Raw genomic sequence first — 17,470 nt, forward strand, 5'->3', positions numbered from 1 at the left:
CTGAAAACCACATTTAATATTGCTCTATACTGAATAAAACAGATACATTAATTATTTTTTGGGAACCCTTTAGACTTAAATTTACAAGAATAAGCCTCCACTTCCTTTTTACTTGTGATTGACTGCCGAATAGAGATAATTAATTATTTTCAGCAGCACTCAAGTTTGTTTATCACACCGGAGTGACAATGGAGAAGGTAAACTGGAGGCGTGTCCTCTGGAGAGAGGCCCCGCCCCCCGCAGCAGAGCAGGCTCCACGATGAAGTGCTCCTCTTTCAGCCACTTCACAAAACTGTTTGCATACCAATCTCCCCTCAACACTGCGAGCCTGGCCAAACTGGGATCGCAGATCTAGGAGCGGTGGATTTTATTAGTTGGACGCTGCTGGGCATAATTCCTCTCCGTGGCTCATCGACATTTGTTCTTTTATTTGACTACTTTCCTCCAGCAGTCCCAGGCTTCTCACATCGGCTTTTAAGAAACATTTTCCCAGGGTCTTGTCACAGAGAGAGGTTCCGACACTGAGCTGCGTTTTGAGGTAAGAAACGTGTCGCTGCTACAAACTTAAATGTGTGTTGAAATGAACGATACGTGATCACAATTTGAATCCCCTGAGTGCTGTGTTGAACGGGCTCGTTATTTAGTGCAGATTGTCCAAGGGGCGATGTTGTGTTTTTGAAATCCGCTTACTTTGTTGCTTCAAGTTTCCCATCAGGCGAGCTGCAGGAATTAAATGAACAAAGGAGAAATATATAATTGTTTACTAAGACTTGAGTTAAGTTTAGATCAAGTCGGAGTGCTATTTTCCTTTTGAGAATAAATCAGAGTCCTGCACTAAAACTAAATATCCTCAGGTGATTGGATGTGCCATGAATCAGTCAGTGACATGCGGTTAATAGGCAGTCTACGGATAATAGTGGGTTATTGTATGAGAAACCTGCCATCAGGGGGAATCCGGGGTGATGTGTGTCAGTCTCCAGGCTGGCACCCTTCCCACGGGGCTCCAGGAGGAGGCTGTCTGCAGAGATGTATGGGGTCACCAGATGGATGTCTGACGGCGCTACCTCTGCTGGCAGGAGTTCACTGTCAGAGTGCATTAATCAGAGGGATACATCATCCAAAACTACCTCATCTCTCTGTGTGTCTGTCTGATATCCACTGAAGCGAGCATGACACATTCAAGAGCTCTGAAATAAAAGTCAATACTTTGTTAACATGCTACAGTTTCATGTGACTTTGGAGGGAATTCAGGGTTCATTTAAAAAGTTTGAGCAGCTAAAAAGTTTCTGCTCAACCATTTCTCTTACAGTTTTAAAACCAGGTTATAATCAGATTTCGCCTGAGGAGATTGGCTCCTAGGGACCCATTATCTCACACCAGTGTCCAGGTGAGTGCGCTGGATTTTCTTGCCTGGAGTTACAGTCACAGCCACTCACTCCGGCTCTCCATCTCCCTGAGGCTGGTGTGTCAGGAGAGAAGAATCATATCACGCCCCAGCAGCTTGGACACACTGACTGTTCAGCTCCTGCCCTGATTAATGAGTCGGGCTACTTTACTGTCTGCTGCATCATGTTGAGATCTCTCTCTTTCTTATTTTCCACCCTCTTGGTTTTTCCCAGACCCCAAATGACTTGGGAGTTATCAGTTAGTTGAGAGAGCAGCACACAAACTGGAAACAGAGGCATGTTTGTTCACTCTGTTGTGGGTGAACATTTGCCTTGTCAAGAAAGAAAAGGGAAAGAAACAGTATTGATGCTTTTGGAGCAGCTGCCAACACGGATGACTAAACTCCGCCTGAAGCCTTTCTGTCCTCAGCTTGATACACAAGACTGTTGTGAAATAGTTTGGTTGCAGAGACACACAAGTGATGTCTGTGGGATAAGTACAAATGCAAACAACAGGATATTTAAACCTGCATTGTAATGTATACAGGGAATAAAGGTTGGCAGCAACTATGCGGATAGTAGCAATTAGGAGGGAGCATGTTTGAGTGAATTCAAATATCCAAGCCAAACTGTTATTTATTCCGCCTACAGACACAAAACACCTGGTGTGAGACTTGCCACTGGTGTTCAGTGCCCTCATTTCAATAGTGCCTCTGATAATGTGTTGCTCTTAGTCACACATTCACAGTGCCAGCGATTACATTTTCAGCAAAAAAGAAATGGACAGGAAGGAAATTAAGTGTGAGGAAGAAATTTAAATGGAAGCTATGTGTGTGTGCGTGGTGCATTTACTGCTCCTCGGCCTCAATCCTCTGCAGAATTAGAAATGTGTGAATTTCAGTGTGTGGCAGCTCCTGCTGAGAGGGTGACTGACTTAATGCCGCCTGGCCTGGCAGAGCACCGCTCATTTGAGGCCTGAAATTAATCAATCTGCGGTTCCACATGGTTGGTTGCCTCCGATTTGTGTCTCTTTGCTCCTCTCACAGTTTCACTCGTCCTTTCAAATCAGCTGAAGTTCCTCTAAAATAACACTGCTGTTGCCTTGGCCGGTCATTTGATCACTCGCCCTGATTTCACATCCTTGATTCACCCTACCTCACCACAACCTCTCCCTCTGTATCCTCTCATCTATAATTCCTTCTTTCTCCTGTCCCCATCCTTTCTCATCTTCCCTGTATTTATCCCCCCCCCTCACCCAACCTGCGAATCACGTCTGTATCGATGGGTTCAGAGCAGCAAGGCGGGGAAAACGAGGCTTGGTCATCACTCCACGCTCGCTCTCTCCTGTATCAGCCCCACTACAGCAGCAGCGGTCCGTAGAGAGCCCGAAACTAAATGGAGTATCTATTGGCTCAATGAGAAAATTGCTTTTTTCGATTGCAAGAGGACCCTTCATTTAATGTGTGTGATGCGCGGGCCTCAGCTAGTAATGGGTTCAGCATCTTTGTTGTCAGGAGACATGAGAAAATTAAATTAGCTTTTCAGCTGGCAGAAATGATTTACTCTCTGAAAGGTGTATTTTTCATCAGCTGTTTAAAAGCCATGAAGGAGTGTTATTATTATTTATGTCAGCACTGTGTTGTCCAAACCCTGTGGTTTGATGCAGTCTGCTGAAGGGCGGTTTAAACTAAAAAGGAAATGCTGTATAATCCAGTTACATTCACGCATTCATGCATTCCTTTGGCCATTGCGTGCCATTTGGGCCAGGAAGTAGTGAATGACCTAAGAGAGGGCAGGAAGCTGAGGGGCCTCTCTCCGCTGATGCTTCCTTTTTATCAGGAGGAAGCAGGCCGGCTGTTTGTGCTCAACCCAATAATTATTTGTGCTTATCTTGCGTTGGCCCTATTTCCCTCAATAATGGCAGTGCTGAGCAGGTAATGAGGTAAAAGGTATGTATTTGACAAGCTGGGCTCTGCAGATAGCAGACTATCAAACGGGCTCTCGGCTTGGTAGGCGCTTAGTTGAGGGTACACTCAGCCCCATCTCGGGATGTTCAAATCACATTTATCTTGAAATCCGCCCCTAGCCATCTTTTTCTCCGCATAATGTTTTTCAGAACTAATAAACCGTGTCACTCAGGTGTCCATTAAAGGCTGCCATGAGTACCCGTTGGTCATTACACAGACAGGCACACTCGGTAAGTCCCTGTGCCTTTGCCGCAGGGTTTCTTCCTCGCCTTGTGCTCTTTTCATCCCTCAGAAGTAGTCAAAGCTCAGAGAGGTTAGGCTGGCCGGTCAGTCTGGCACTGATAGGTGTGTGACACATGGCCGACGTGTGGAGATTACCTGCTCTCCTCTGAACCACTGGATGATGCTGAAGTTAAACACATTTCTGTGAGAGTACTGTGGTACTGTGATATTACAATATAAATGAAATGGCATCGATTACTGTACACTATAATGAAATAAAAAGACTTAAAAAACAAACACATTTCTGCTTGAAAGAAGATTGAATAAGTGTTAAATTAAGGTATTTGTTGTTTGTTTGCCAGAAGAACAAGCACTTATGTTCCAGTAAGTTCACACAATAGCGCTGGGTTGACTCACATTGGGAACCATGTCGGACTGAGCAAGAGGAAGCTGATCAGCACCAGGGAGGAAGGGCTCATTTTATGGATGTGTGTTTGTTTCCCACACTCACTAACTAACACTGGAGCTTTTCACTATGGATGATTTTGGGTCACAGTTTTGTCATTTTATAGATAAAGAGCTCTGTGTGGGATTTCTTGTGTAAATTGCTTGCTTCCTGCTAAGGATTTAGATAAAGACTCAATGTTCAGAGGAATCATTTATCGACACAAATAAAGGATTGTATCTAGTTTGTGAATCACTGCAGAAGAGTGCATGTGCGTAGGATAAAGGTCATCACTGTTGTTTTTTCAAAACACAGTATGAATAGACCCCATGTTTGGGCACCAGTGTCATTCTGAGATGGTCTTCCTTTTATACACATTTTGGGGATCATGTTAACATGTCCAATTCTGCTTGATTGTTCTGTTTCAAACATGCTCCAAAGTTGTTTTGTACTAATAGCATGTGTTGTTGAGATTGAAAGGGTACACTTTACAAATGAGAGCTCAATACTTAAAGTCAATATACCATTGGTTGATGAAGATTGTATTTTTGGTGATTTTTAGTTAATTATTCAAGCAAAGATCGTAACATATTCTGGGTCCAGCTTGCAAGGATACTCTTTCTCTGTTTTAAATAATTGTACATTGAAAATATGATGCACAAAACGACGAAGCAATCTTAAATTGTCACCATGGGAAACTATAATCACTAGTTTTCATGATTTTTCATCCTTTTGTTCCCCAAACAATAATTGATATCAGATTCAGAGATAATTAAAATAACTCTGTTACCCATAACTCCCTTTTCTGTGTATATCTGCAGAGACATTCACGCAAGTATCCTCAGTCTCAGTCTCTCACTAATGAGGAGGCACACTACTGGAGATAAAAACATATTATATATTCTTTGTGGGCCATTGTTTCTGCCTGTCTGTGGCTCTTTGTTCGGGGATGGTACTGCGAGTCGAGCTCAGCCCAGATCTGTTTTTACAGCCTCTCCCTGTGACTCATTTGGCCTAATGGTTCTCTCTTCTCCTGACTCAGGCATTTTTCTGATGAAATGGGACTCTCTCCCGGCTTCTGGTCTTTCTCTTTTTCTGTTGCCCCAGCTATAACTGTGTCCCGACTCTCCTCCACACCACCCCTCGCTCCTCTCGCTCCTTCATTATTACCAGGTTTTCCGTTTCGAACACTCCTGCTCTTTCCATCCACTTTTCTCTGATGAGAGAAAATAGCTTTATAGGAATGCCCTCATTATTCGTATAGGGCTTTTTTTCTTTAACGTGACTTATTTCATTGCTTGAACAGCGCTGTGTTTTTATTTCATCTGCTTAGAGACCATCTAAATATCCTGTTTATTTGTAATCACTGATGATGGGCTACACAGTATAACGTGATATGGTAATTGTTACTAGCAAACACACACTTGCTCTCACCACAAATTAATTGGGTAATGTAAAGACCACAAATTGTTGTAGGAATGGACAGTAGGTTGGTAATGCTGACCCAGATAATTAGCCTATTATCATTTTAAAACAAATGAAGTGCATGTTGGGAGTTGGAGCTGGATGTTCGCTCATTAACTCACTTTCTCCTGATTGGTCGTTTTGGAGAGATGCTGCTACATCAGATTTATGGACACAGTGATGACTGTTAGTTGGTTTATATGGTCTTGTTTTTTTTACCATGGCTGAATTATAGAGCGCAGATTTATTTTTAGCATGATTTGGGTTTGCATCCCGGTCTGATAATAACACTTTGCCGTTACATTCAGTGATAACTGTACAAACCTAAAATACACAAACATAAATGTGCATTAAGCTTTCCCAGACACACATACAACCACTCACACACTCCCTGCAGCCTGTTTACTGCCGGCAGACCTCAAATTGAAATGGGGTTGTTTCATATTTATTGTATATAGGTCTCATATCTATGGGGTCAGAACAGTCTCATAATACACACATGCTCACAGAAGGATTCACACTTGTATTTCATGATCCGCAAAAGGATTCACACTTGTGTTTTTCAATGCACACACAAATGTATTCCGTTTCATATACATGTAAATAAAATCCAAATACAGAAAAAAGTTTTACATGTGTATTTTTGATCCTCACATATTTGTTTTCCATTTAAATCCTCTGGACCTGCAAACACAACCCGCTTTCTGTGCACGGATCGCTGTGCATTCGTGTGTGGGTTTTTTGAGACTCCCCTGACGGTCAGCCGATTCGTACTTGTAATTATTTCTATCTATAGCCAATCAGATGTCTCCTCAATTCTAAGCCAATCACATGAGCGCGCCCCCACGAGGGTAGATTTCTTGCGTTCATGACGTAGCGCTTCATGTACGCATTTTGCGCAGTCCGGCTAATCTCAGGACACCCTCCACTCGCAGTACAGCGCCACTTTCCGAACAGGAAATGCACGCAAATACAAGCCTTTATATTATTAAGGTACAGCGCCACTTTCCAAACCATTGATGAATGCTTGTGTACACAAAAACGGCAGGCAAAACCGTTTTAAATGTGTGTTTCCTGTATGACGAATACAGCTGCTTTATTTATGTTTGCATGAAGTTGTTGTGAGTGTGGAGGGAGCAGCTACAGGTTAGCTTAGCCTAATCGATCAGTGCACTACGAAGCCAGTGCTAGACAGTGACCTGTTAACGGGGGGGAGCCCCGCCGGTCATTATCGGCCGATATTCACTCTTAATAGTTTGATCCGTGCTCTCTATAAAGGCCGATCAGGAGAGCTGGATCTGATCGATATGGACATAAACGCGAGTGAAGTATAACCGGACGCGAGAGAGAGATCAGATCAGCTGCTGAGTCTGATGGAGACACGCTGCTCTGCATGATCACCTGATGCTCCGCCCTCTGTTTAGTGAGCTGACCGGACTGCGCAATATGCGTATATGAAGTAATCTTACCCTCGTGGGGGCGCGCTCATGTGATTGGCTTAGAATGAAGGAGACATCTGATTGGCTATAGATAGAAAAAATTACAAGTACGAATCGGCTGACCGTCAGGGGAGTCTCAAAAAACCCACACACGAATGCAAAGCGATCCGTGCACAGAAAGCTGTTTGTGTTTGCAGGTTCAGGGGATTTAAACGGGAAACTAATAAGTGAGGATCAAAAATACATATGTAAAACTTTTTTCTGTATTTGGATTTTATTTACATTTATATGAAACGGAATACATTTGTGTGTGCATTGAAAAACACAAGTATGGATCCGGAAATACAAGTTTGAATCCTTCTGTGTGCATGTATGTATTATGAGACTGTTCTGAGCCCATATCTGCTTGAATCTAGGTTAAATGTTTTGCATTGAACTTGTAAGCATGGCACAGAAAAACCTTCTCTAAGCAGAAATAGTCTTTGTGTTTAACTCCAGTAGATGTAACTGGGCTAATGTAATTCTCCTTTTTCTTCATTGCAATCTAAAATGTGCATTTATATTTAAATATAATGCCAGTATTAGAGTAAATGCCTCTAAAAAACCCCCATTATTTTTCTTTCTGCTAGACTGGCTGGCATTGCTGTGTTTGAAGCCCACACACCTTGTCTGCAGCGTAGCTCCCTGCAGTTCCTGTGGGATAACAGCGATGTTACAGTCACTCCCACAGAGCGAGACTCACCACAGGTCTATCAGACATATGGGCTCCTTGTCAACCTCCACAGCATCAGGGGGACAGATCAGTGTTTGATATTTTTTTTAAAACACAGCAGGGTCCAACTTTTACCTGGGGAAACTTGGGGGAAGGGCGGTCTAATGATGTCTCTCCTGCCAGGATCATACGCCTCTGAGATAAACGCCTGTGTTTCATTTCAGCTTGTTAAAGAACAGGAACTGAAAGTCTTTAGGGCTTATAAACTAATAGCAGTGTAGATGAGGGCCATCTGTCTGTTTGCATTTAGAGCGTCTCTTGTGGTTTGCTTTCCTTGAGTGATAATGTTATCTAATCTCACCTGTGGTTACGGCACATAAAATCCTCCATTGTTAGAGAGCGACACAGGTGTTGCTTTTTTTTCTCCAGGATTTTCTGCTTGTGTTCTTCCATTGTCATTTGGTTTATTGCCCACAATCACAGCGTTAGACCACATGTGGTTGAAGTGTGAAGCACAAAGGGGTGCTGAACTGTTACGGACAATGCAGCCTTAAAAGCTTATTGAGGTTGTTCAAGCAACCCCGGCATCCTCCAGCCATCCAGACCTGTGTGTGTGTGAAGATTTCAGCAGTAGTTATTGGACATCTTCCCTGTGTGCTCCTTATGGTGATGCCTCTTAACAGCAGTTCATATGTACACGCTGTAGACATTTATTTTTACTCCTCAAAGGGGAAAACAATTAGACATCCAAGACCGAGCGCCTCACTGGCTCATGATTATTTGATGGTGCTTTATGAAATTTTTAGCCCACCGCCACTTTAAAAATCGCTCCTCGAGACGGCATTTTTCGGGTCACTGCGCAAAAACACGGGCTCTGTCCTTTGGGCAAACAGTCGGTCAATGCCAGGCGATGTGTTGCGACCACAAGCAAACCACACTGCCATTACTGTATTACCAGTGGCTCTACTTTAACAAGACATTCTTAAGAAGCTATGGTTTTCTAAGAAGAGCAGAGCAAAAATAGTGGTGGTATTTTCTTCACTGTAAAAGTATTTTGCTAATAGTTATTATGGTAAACACATGCACACCATGAAGCATAATTCAATTTTTCCCTAATCCTCACTTCGCTCATCTTCTTTTCTTCGAAGCTTAATGAAAAAAGAAAAATCCACAGCATAGAAAAGCTAGCCTCTGTTTAACCATTTGAAGTATATTAAAGGGATTTTCATGAAAATGTATTTCAGTCCGTATGTGTCTAACAGAATTCAGGGATCATCTTCCCATGTGTTTTTCAGAGATAGCACCGGCACGGCAGGTGTCTCCGGTATGTGAAATTAAATTGGCTTCAGTGTTCATTGATTTAGCCCAGTGCAGATGCTCCTAGGAATTTTATTTTCAGTCAGACATCAGGTAATCTTGGATGGCTTCCCACTGATCTGTCACCTGTCCAACGTCAGGACGACAGGCCAGCACCAAAACCGCCCAACCTCATCTTGAACTGTGAAGTGTTTTTATCTAAAAACAGACAGGTCAGGCATTTCTCCAAGAGTTTGCGCCCAGATCATCTTTCCCGATAACGCTTGGCAGGAGTCAGCTCCCATGTGAACTGTCTCAGCAGTAATGTTGAAGCCAGAGTGATTTTGTGGGTGTCTCTCTGTAAGCCCATGACTTGTAAATGTTATTTCTGCTTTATCTGTCAAGCCAAAAAGCATGTTTTTTTTACTGGTGTTTCCCAACTGGTGCTTTAATTGGACAGATGACAAAACAGGATTTAACAGAAAATGCAGCTATTAGACTACTTCCTTAAAAATTGAGTCACGGTCAATAACCGGACATGATCTCATTTGATCTCTTCACATTAAAATAAGGCACAAAAGCAACAATGAAGAAGGAGAAAGCCAATGTTGTGAGCAATTACCAAAACCACTTTTGCTTATCTCTGCAGGCAGTTTGGGATTGGTCAAGCTTTTTTTTTTTACGTAATAGGAAACAGATGTCCATTATTTTCTTACTCAAAACATCAGCTTTCCATACATTTGCCACATCTAGAGCAACCCCAGCCTTACACAGCCACCCACCCTTGATACTTTCAAAACACCCCCTTCAAATATTTGGCCAGCTTCTCGTGTGTATATATTTATTCTGTTTCTCTTGGCCCGAGCCAAAGCTCTGTTGTGTTTCCAAGACGCTCGAAACTTTGCAGACAGCTGGAGATATCACAAAACCATTTAATATGTCTTACTGTTACTCCACAGCTCATTATACTGAATCTCTTCTGTTTTCTCCTCCTGCTTTGTTCATATCTTTACCATTTGGTGGATGGTATCAAAGTCTCATGTGGTGAAAATGTATCTTGTTTTCTTTGTTGTGTCGACTCATATGTTGCTCGTGTGAATTGTGACAGAATTCCTGAATCGCTATAAGCTATGGGGCATTGATTTATTTTAACAATCTGCCGCATTCATCTGTGACAATGTGATGAACGCAGCTTTAGTTAACGCTCCAGGTGATTATCACTTCAGTCACACAGAGCCTTGGCTTCAGCTCACAGGACTTCAATACGTGCATCTCCTAGACAAGTGCAAGGAAGAGAGCATTTCTTTCAAGTCACATGCAAATGTTTAAATAAGCAGAAGAGCAGTAATGTGTTTCACCATAAATATCCCAGCTGTGGTCACTCGTGTGGTCGTGTTACAGAAGTGGAGAGCATTAAATGGACTGTTTATTTATAACTCTTAGGCTGCGGTGGGCTGATGGAGATATTCTACCGCGCTAAGACTGCAGTGTACGCTTGAGTTAATTACTCCCAATTTCATCACTACAGCCAATTAATACTCGAGACGGCATCAGCAGCATCTGTTAGTTCGAGACAGTCATCAGCTCCCTAGAGTTTGGAGGATTGAAAGTACGCTCAGCAGCAGCAGCATTTTTGTGATTCTGAACTTGTCCTCTGCAAGTGCTCCATAAGCAGGTTCACAGAGAAGCTTCTGTACTACAATTATGGCCTTTTCCAAAGTTTTTTAGTCGTACATCAAAACTAATAACTTCAGATGGGTTTGACCCCTACTGTTCTGCCAGTGTTTCTCTGACCACATGCATCCCCACACAATTGTCTCCGATCCATCATGTTTTGTGGTGTAAACCTATTGACTTGTGTTCCTTCAGGGATCAAATGTTGGATCGCTTCCAAGCAGCTCAGTTTCCATCCTCTCCCCATCTATCCTCTTTCTCCCATAAATCAATGTGATGTAATTGCATAAACTCCCTTTCCCACAGCTTGTGCCTAGAGGCAGAGTATTCTCAGAGAGAAAGTGTTTCAGTGAGGCCAGTTAACCTTAACCCACTGACTCCCATAACTACAATGTCCCGGGCTTGTGAAAGTTTTAATGTGTACTTTAAATATCTGAGTTTCTTTTGCTAGTATTGTTAGATGTTTCACGGGTTGTTTTTCCAGGCAGCAGGGCTGTGGAAGTTAACTTTTCTCACAGCTGGTACTGACTGTTTACATCTGGCTAATACACTCTAAGCTCAGCAGATTAAATCTCATTTCTCTGAGTGCTTTTTGTGTTGAGCCAAGCATGATTTCTCCTGACGTCTCCCCTCTTGTGGCTCCCTCAGCCTATTGAAGGAATGTTTCTTAAAGCACTCCTCCATTTTCACAAGATTGTACCATGGAAATTGTCAAACCCTCTTTTTCCACATTTCAGTCTCTCTTGGCTTCCTCTTGGGACTCACTCACATGCTGGATATCTCCTCAAAGGATAGCTTTCAACTCCTTATCCCTGGAGTATCGAGTTTAGAGTGGACAGGAGCGTACCTTACGTTTTTGGGATTGGGCAGAAGTCTTACTTTCACAGTTCAGAGTTCTTGTCTATCCTGGCTTCATCTTCTGCTACTCCGGTAATCCTCCTGCCATCAGTCCCGCCCTACTCTGCTGAGGAACACAAGTAATAAAACCATTTTTTTCACCTCCTGCAGAAAAATATTTTCAGGGTATTTGGCCATTAGTGGGAGCATATTTGACAGTGTGAGAGACTAAAAGCATGAGTTATTTTCACTGCTGCCTCCCTCTGTGTTGTTGTGAGTCTGTCTCAGCTTGTTACCTGCTATCACCACAGCTGCCACATACAGGCTGACATAGATGAAGTCTTCGGAGGGATTGCGGGTTATTTCGCACATGTGCAGCTTTATGAGGAGGTCCCAGTGTGGAGCCCCACTGGGCTGAGGAAATGATCCAGATGCAAAGCTTCTGGGGCTCGTAACCCAGCGGGACACCTGCCCTGCTGCCACTGTACAGCCCCCTGCAAAATCCACAAAGACGCAGACCACCATCTCTCTGTCACCATCTCAACTCTGTTATGAAGTGCCGTTTCCTATTGGTTTTCTATGCAGCTTGTAAAATACTTCATTCTTGGCAAACAATGTTTTCATTCAAAGTGCCCTAGTTACCCTTAAATACACCTGAATGTAAATACTTTACAAAGCCAATGTTTGACATTTCTGCAGTTTTTTTATAAATAGGAAGACCTGCTGGAGGATCCAGACAAACAAACACAAACAATGTCAGAGACACATTTTCATTAACATGAGAAGGAACCAGCTAACAATTTGATCTAAGTTCTCATAAAAATAGTTCAAAAAGTTTAACTTTTGAGGTTAACAGTTATATCAGCACTACTACTGTCTGTAAAAGCTTTCATGCATACATTAATTTATGGTTGTGTGTTAACGTTGCAGGTGGTAGGTAGCATTGGTTCAACTGGGGGATAATACATTGGACTAACCTTTTTTATTATGGACTAAAGGCACAAGAAATTGATTTAGGCATGCACATAAGATCAAAAGTGTATTGATTTATACTGTAAACTACTTAGATGCGAGGCTGCAATCATCAGGGACCTCCTGATATGACATAATATTGATTCACAAGGTGCTGCTTTAATACCTTCTGCAATTCTTTCAGTGATACTCATAGGATCCCCCCAGGGAATTGATTAGCAAAGATGGAAGTCACCCATATTTCAATGCATCTTGTGTTCAATTTATTTAAGTATTAACAGAGTAATAGACACTCCCTGAAGATTAATGTTTTACTTTGTGTGTATTGATTTTTTAGAATGTGAGCCAAGGTGGTTTGCTATAAAACATTGTGGGAAACTCCAAGGAAGTTTGTCTTCAATGTTTTCCTGGAGTCTTTTGCCAGATTAAGCAACATGTTGCTTCATGTCTGTTCCATCTCCAGTTTTGGAGAGATTTTGGCTGTATTACTGCAACACTTAATACTGCCCTGACAAAGTTGTCAAACCAAAAATACCATCAGACTTTGGATATATACTGGCCAGCAATGCAGCCTTCTTCCTTATGTTTGTTTATACTCTTGTAGAATAATGTAACCCACATGTTTGTTCTTGTAAACAAAGGGATGTCAGTGCGTTGTTGCAGCCCAGGCTTCACAGTGTTGTTTTACATTGTCTGGAGATGATTGAAAACATAACTTCTACGCCTCACATATCAATCAATCAATAACGGTCAGTCGCCACTATTATCTTAATTCCAGGATGGAGCATGAATGAAGTAATTCGTTTTGGTTGGGTGTGCACAGTACGGTATGAAGTGAAAACGTTCAGCAATGAGAACCAGACCCACTGCACCGCAGAGTTTTGTCCAAACTGATGTGTCACTACCAGCGGCGGACTGGGGGGAAACATATTTTTTTAAATGCATCAATCTAGTGCACTTTGAGAGCAAAATTAGGGACTAAATCTATGGATACATCTCTCAACACCCATATGAACAGATTTACTTTTTCTTTCAACATTTATTTTAACAGCAAGTGGAGGCAAAAGTGACTGCACCCAAAACAATAAACCTGCTAGCTAACTAGCCTACTAAACTCAGTAACAGAATGTGGGCAACACGTTCTTCTCCACAGCTGTGCGACCTCTGAGTCAGACGTCACTTCCCCCTTTTCTATCCTACGGGTACAGCCACTCCCCCTGAACCCCGTTTCCCTGCGGGGGGGGGGGGGTTACGCTTTGCTTTACGCTTTGCTTTACGCTTTGTTTATCCATCTGTAAGCAACTGCCAGCTAGGTCTCTCAGTCACTCACTCCTGATCGTGACAGCTGCTACGGGCCTGATGTGTGAAAATGAAACTATCTGATAGGTAGCCTATCAAAACGGCCCAGCCCAGCCCAGTGGGGTGTGGGCCACACCCCAACCAGGGAGTGGCCGGAACCCTTACAAATGTGGGCCAGTAGGATTTAGGTAAGCAAAAAAAAAAAAAAAGGGAATGGCCGGAACACTTACAAATGTGGGCCCGGTAGGATTTTTTTTTTTTTTTTGGCCCTCCGGCCCACGCACAGCACTGGCCCACCGGGGAAACTCCCGGTATTCCCAATGGCCAGTCCGCCCCTGGTCACTACCAGGCAGCAATCCAACTGTCCCTCAGCCCATTTTGGTTATGTTGTCTTTAATGGGGATTTATTTTTTATATTTATGCTTGTTGTGTCAAAGATTTTGTTTTTAATTTACATTGCCATCCCGAAGTAGTCACAAAGTGAAATTGAGATTAACAAAAGCAAAACATCACTGCTTTAGCAAAGTATTCTTGTGGATATAAAGCAAACATTGCTATTTCAAAGAATGAGTTTTGCTTGTGGAATAGTCCAAACTCAAAGCCCCCCTGCTGGTTTTAGTTGAATCTGGTACCACTGAGCAGAGGATCTGGTTCCACTTCTTGTGTATCTTCTGCAGACGGATGTTTATTGCATTGTTTGTCAAACATCTTTCGAAAATATTATGCAGGGCATGGTGAGGGCATATTGAGGACAAAGATTCACAATGACAGATAACAAAACAGGTAGAGGGCATGTCCTTTTCACAAGGACCTGGTGGTATTGATCATGGTTGAATCGGTATTTGCTGCAGAAACTGCTTTCAACAAATATTCAGAAACGACCTTTTAGCAACATTTTAATGAACCCTAAAAATGGTTACCAGATATATTCTTAACACATGTTTAAGTAGCTGGTTTGACTTATAGGACAACAGTTACACATACATAGCTACACACGTTTGTACTCAATATTTTGTGGAAGACCTAACAATAACAATATGTTTCGTAGACAATAAACGAATAGACAATAAACATGTTCAAACTAACATACTTCGGTAAACATACTGGGCGTCTGTCATTTTATAGACTAAATGATAACAACAAAATAATCTAGTCTAGTTCTAATTTATAAAATATTTCATGGCCCATGTATTTTCTGCACTCGAGATGTTTGTGTTGAGGAAAACATCCTGAGGGAAGACTCAGACTTCCTCTTTGCGCCAGCAGCTTGGATCTTCATCTCAATTCCTTTCTTAGTTTGAGGCTCTGTAAGCTGCGTGATTCTCAAGCTTTATTTAGGATTTAACTGGGATGGAAATGGTTATCATGCGGCTGTTCGTCAGCTCGCAGGGCCTGTGGGTGGGGGGGGAGTCGACAAACAAACTGTGAGAGTTTACCAGCCCCAGTCCCCTCTGTGTTTGTAGTAATGAACTCTTACCTTGGTTTGGAAGGCTGCACTGCTGGTATCCTTGCTGTGTTTTTGTAACCCTTTGCTAAAAAAAGCCTTGCTCTTAATTGTATCCCATGGGGCCCTGTGCTCTCAGTATTCACAGCCCTTCCTGTCCCTCGTACTGATCCTCCCCCTCTCGCAACCTTAGCCCCATCATCCCAACTCGACAGGTCTCTCGTCTTTATTCGCTCGACTTCAAAGCGGCGTTGTGTTGCCCCTCGGGCCTGGGCTCCTCATAGACACGGGGGCCAGCCTTCAGGGCCTGGGAAGTAGGGTGAAAGTGTGGTGGAGTACAAGGCGGCTCGTTAAGTTTGACAGGCACGGGTTAAAGAAAATAACAACAAGTAGTTATGTTGCTGTTCCTCATCAGGGTGTCACCAGAGAGACGTTGGTGTTGTGTAATTAGAGAAGCAGGTTGAGACACATCTCACCGTTCTTTGATGAAGGCATCTTTGTGGCGGCGAAAGATACGAGCTGCTATGCTGATTGAGGAACCTGCTATAAAGAGAGAGGCCTGGTTAATGTTTGCCGCTGACTTACCAAAGAGGTGGACACATGTCAGCTTTCATCGGCATCAAAATAGCACCCTTGAAACACGTTTCCAGGGGCTGCTTTCTTATCAGGTCTCCATATATCTCAAAGCAATTAACACAGAGAAAACGAATTCAATCTGTATCTTTAATGAAATAATTGTGTGCTGCAAATGAGTGAATACACTCTTCCCTGGCGTGTGACCCAAGAGCAACACCTGTAGTGCAGAGAACAAAGAAAACATTGGTTCATCTGCGGCCAGGGAGGAAAGAGTGAGTGATTTAATTGAATGATGCCCTCTGATCGGAGTGGGGATCGTTTCTCCATCGTGGTGTTTTATCTTTATCTCTGGTGATTGACTCTCACTGTTCGATCAATAAATCCAGACGTGGTGAGGCGATTATTCTGCTTCAGCATTGCCCTCATTAAAGCGGCTGTTCAGGAGATATATGGCTGCAGGCAATTACCCTCTTTATCATTTATATAATATTATCCCATGATGTATATGGGCTGCTTGGAGATCTACAGGGCGAGCTGTCATTCAGATCTTTAGGTTTTTATTTTATTTGTGGTGTTTTTAAAAGGTTTGAATGAAGGCGTTTAAGGCCCCAAAGGTAAATAAATCTAAACTTTCCATTACTTCCACAGTTCTGAGGTTTGCTTTTATAGACATTGGTGAGAAATCACGGTCAAACACAGCTGCGAGGTGTAGATGGAAGAATTGTCACTTCCTCGCTCGTTTTCCTGCCCTCTTCCCAGAGGAAGAGTGGCTGATCAAACTCCTTGCTGTTCTCTGACCTCTGACATTTCATTCAAGGTTGACCAGCTCATTGGCAGGATATGGAGACGTATGGAGGCAAAGAGACAAACAGAAAGACAAGTCTCTAGCCACTAGTGAACAATAAGGTTGAGGTACACTTGAAATGTATGGCTGTTGCGAACTCAAAGATATACTTAAATCAGTTGGGCAAGGCACAAAAAAGTGTAAAAACTGAGATAACAGTGCACACTTTTAAAGTTAACTGGCGTTGCATTTGTGTAATAGAAGAAGTTGAGTAAAAAATGAGAGCTTGAGAGAGAAGTTAAAGTTCAGACGTACATAACCTTTTAAGAACGGACTGTAAAAAGACCAACAATTCAAAATGCCATCAACCGAAACAGAGCAGCACAGCATGTCAAAGCTCTATTTGTATCTACTGCATACATTATAAAAGTATTAATACCTTTCTCAACAATTTATTGTCTGAGAATCCAATTCAAAAACAAATTGAATTCTATGGCATAAATCGTTTTCACAGGCTGCTGATTTCTTAAAATCCTGCTTTGACTGTTATGTTCCATGTGATCAGAGACAGTAGTATGCTCAGATCCATTCAGATCTCCCTGTGTATCAGACATATTGACGCACAGATTCGAGACTTGTGGGAGTAATATGAGACCTAACCCGAAATGATTCATTTAGACCTGGTCCAAATTATGTCTGCTGCCCGAATGCCAAAAAAATATTTTATTTAAAGTATAATGACTCTCTCATTCCTCTTATTCCCTTATGGCCACTACATTTTCCTCTGCTATATATATTGTGAATTGTACTGCAGGGGATAACTACAGTACGGTCTGTAGGAAAGCATCATTTATAAAGTTGTACTGCCTTCCTCTCCGTATTGATGTTGGTGATGCAATAATATTGTCAGAGCTTGAAATATCTGCAGCGGGTAATCAATTAGCGGCTGCCTTG

The 17,470-nt window shown here is 42.5% G+C and overlaps 1 protein-coding gene across 1 annotated transcript in view; it reads left to right on the forward strand.

Moving 5' to 3' along the window:
• The first annotated feature begins 267 nt into the window (after positions 1-267).
• The window catches only part of tspan18b (tetraspanin 18b), a 33,467-nt gene continuing 16,264 nt past the window's right edge, over positions 268-17,470 (forward strand). The window contains exon 1 of the mRNA XM_034204959.1: positions 268-538. The gene's annotated coding sequence lies outside the window, so the exon portion shown is untranslated. The remainder of the gene's footprint in view (positions 539-17,470) is intronic.

Source organism: Gymnodraco acuticeps, unplaced genomic scaffold (genome assembly GCF_902827175.1).
Source record: "Gymnodraco acuticeps unplaced genomic scaffold, fGymAcu1.1, whole genome shotgun sequence".
Classification (NCBI taxonomy): domain Eukaryota; kingdom Metazoa; phylum Chordata; class Actinopteri; order Perciformes; family Bathydraconidae; genus Gymnodraco; species Gymnodraco acuticeps.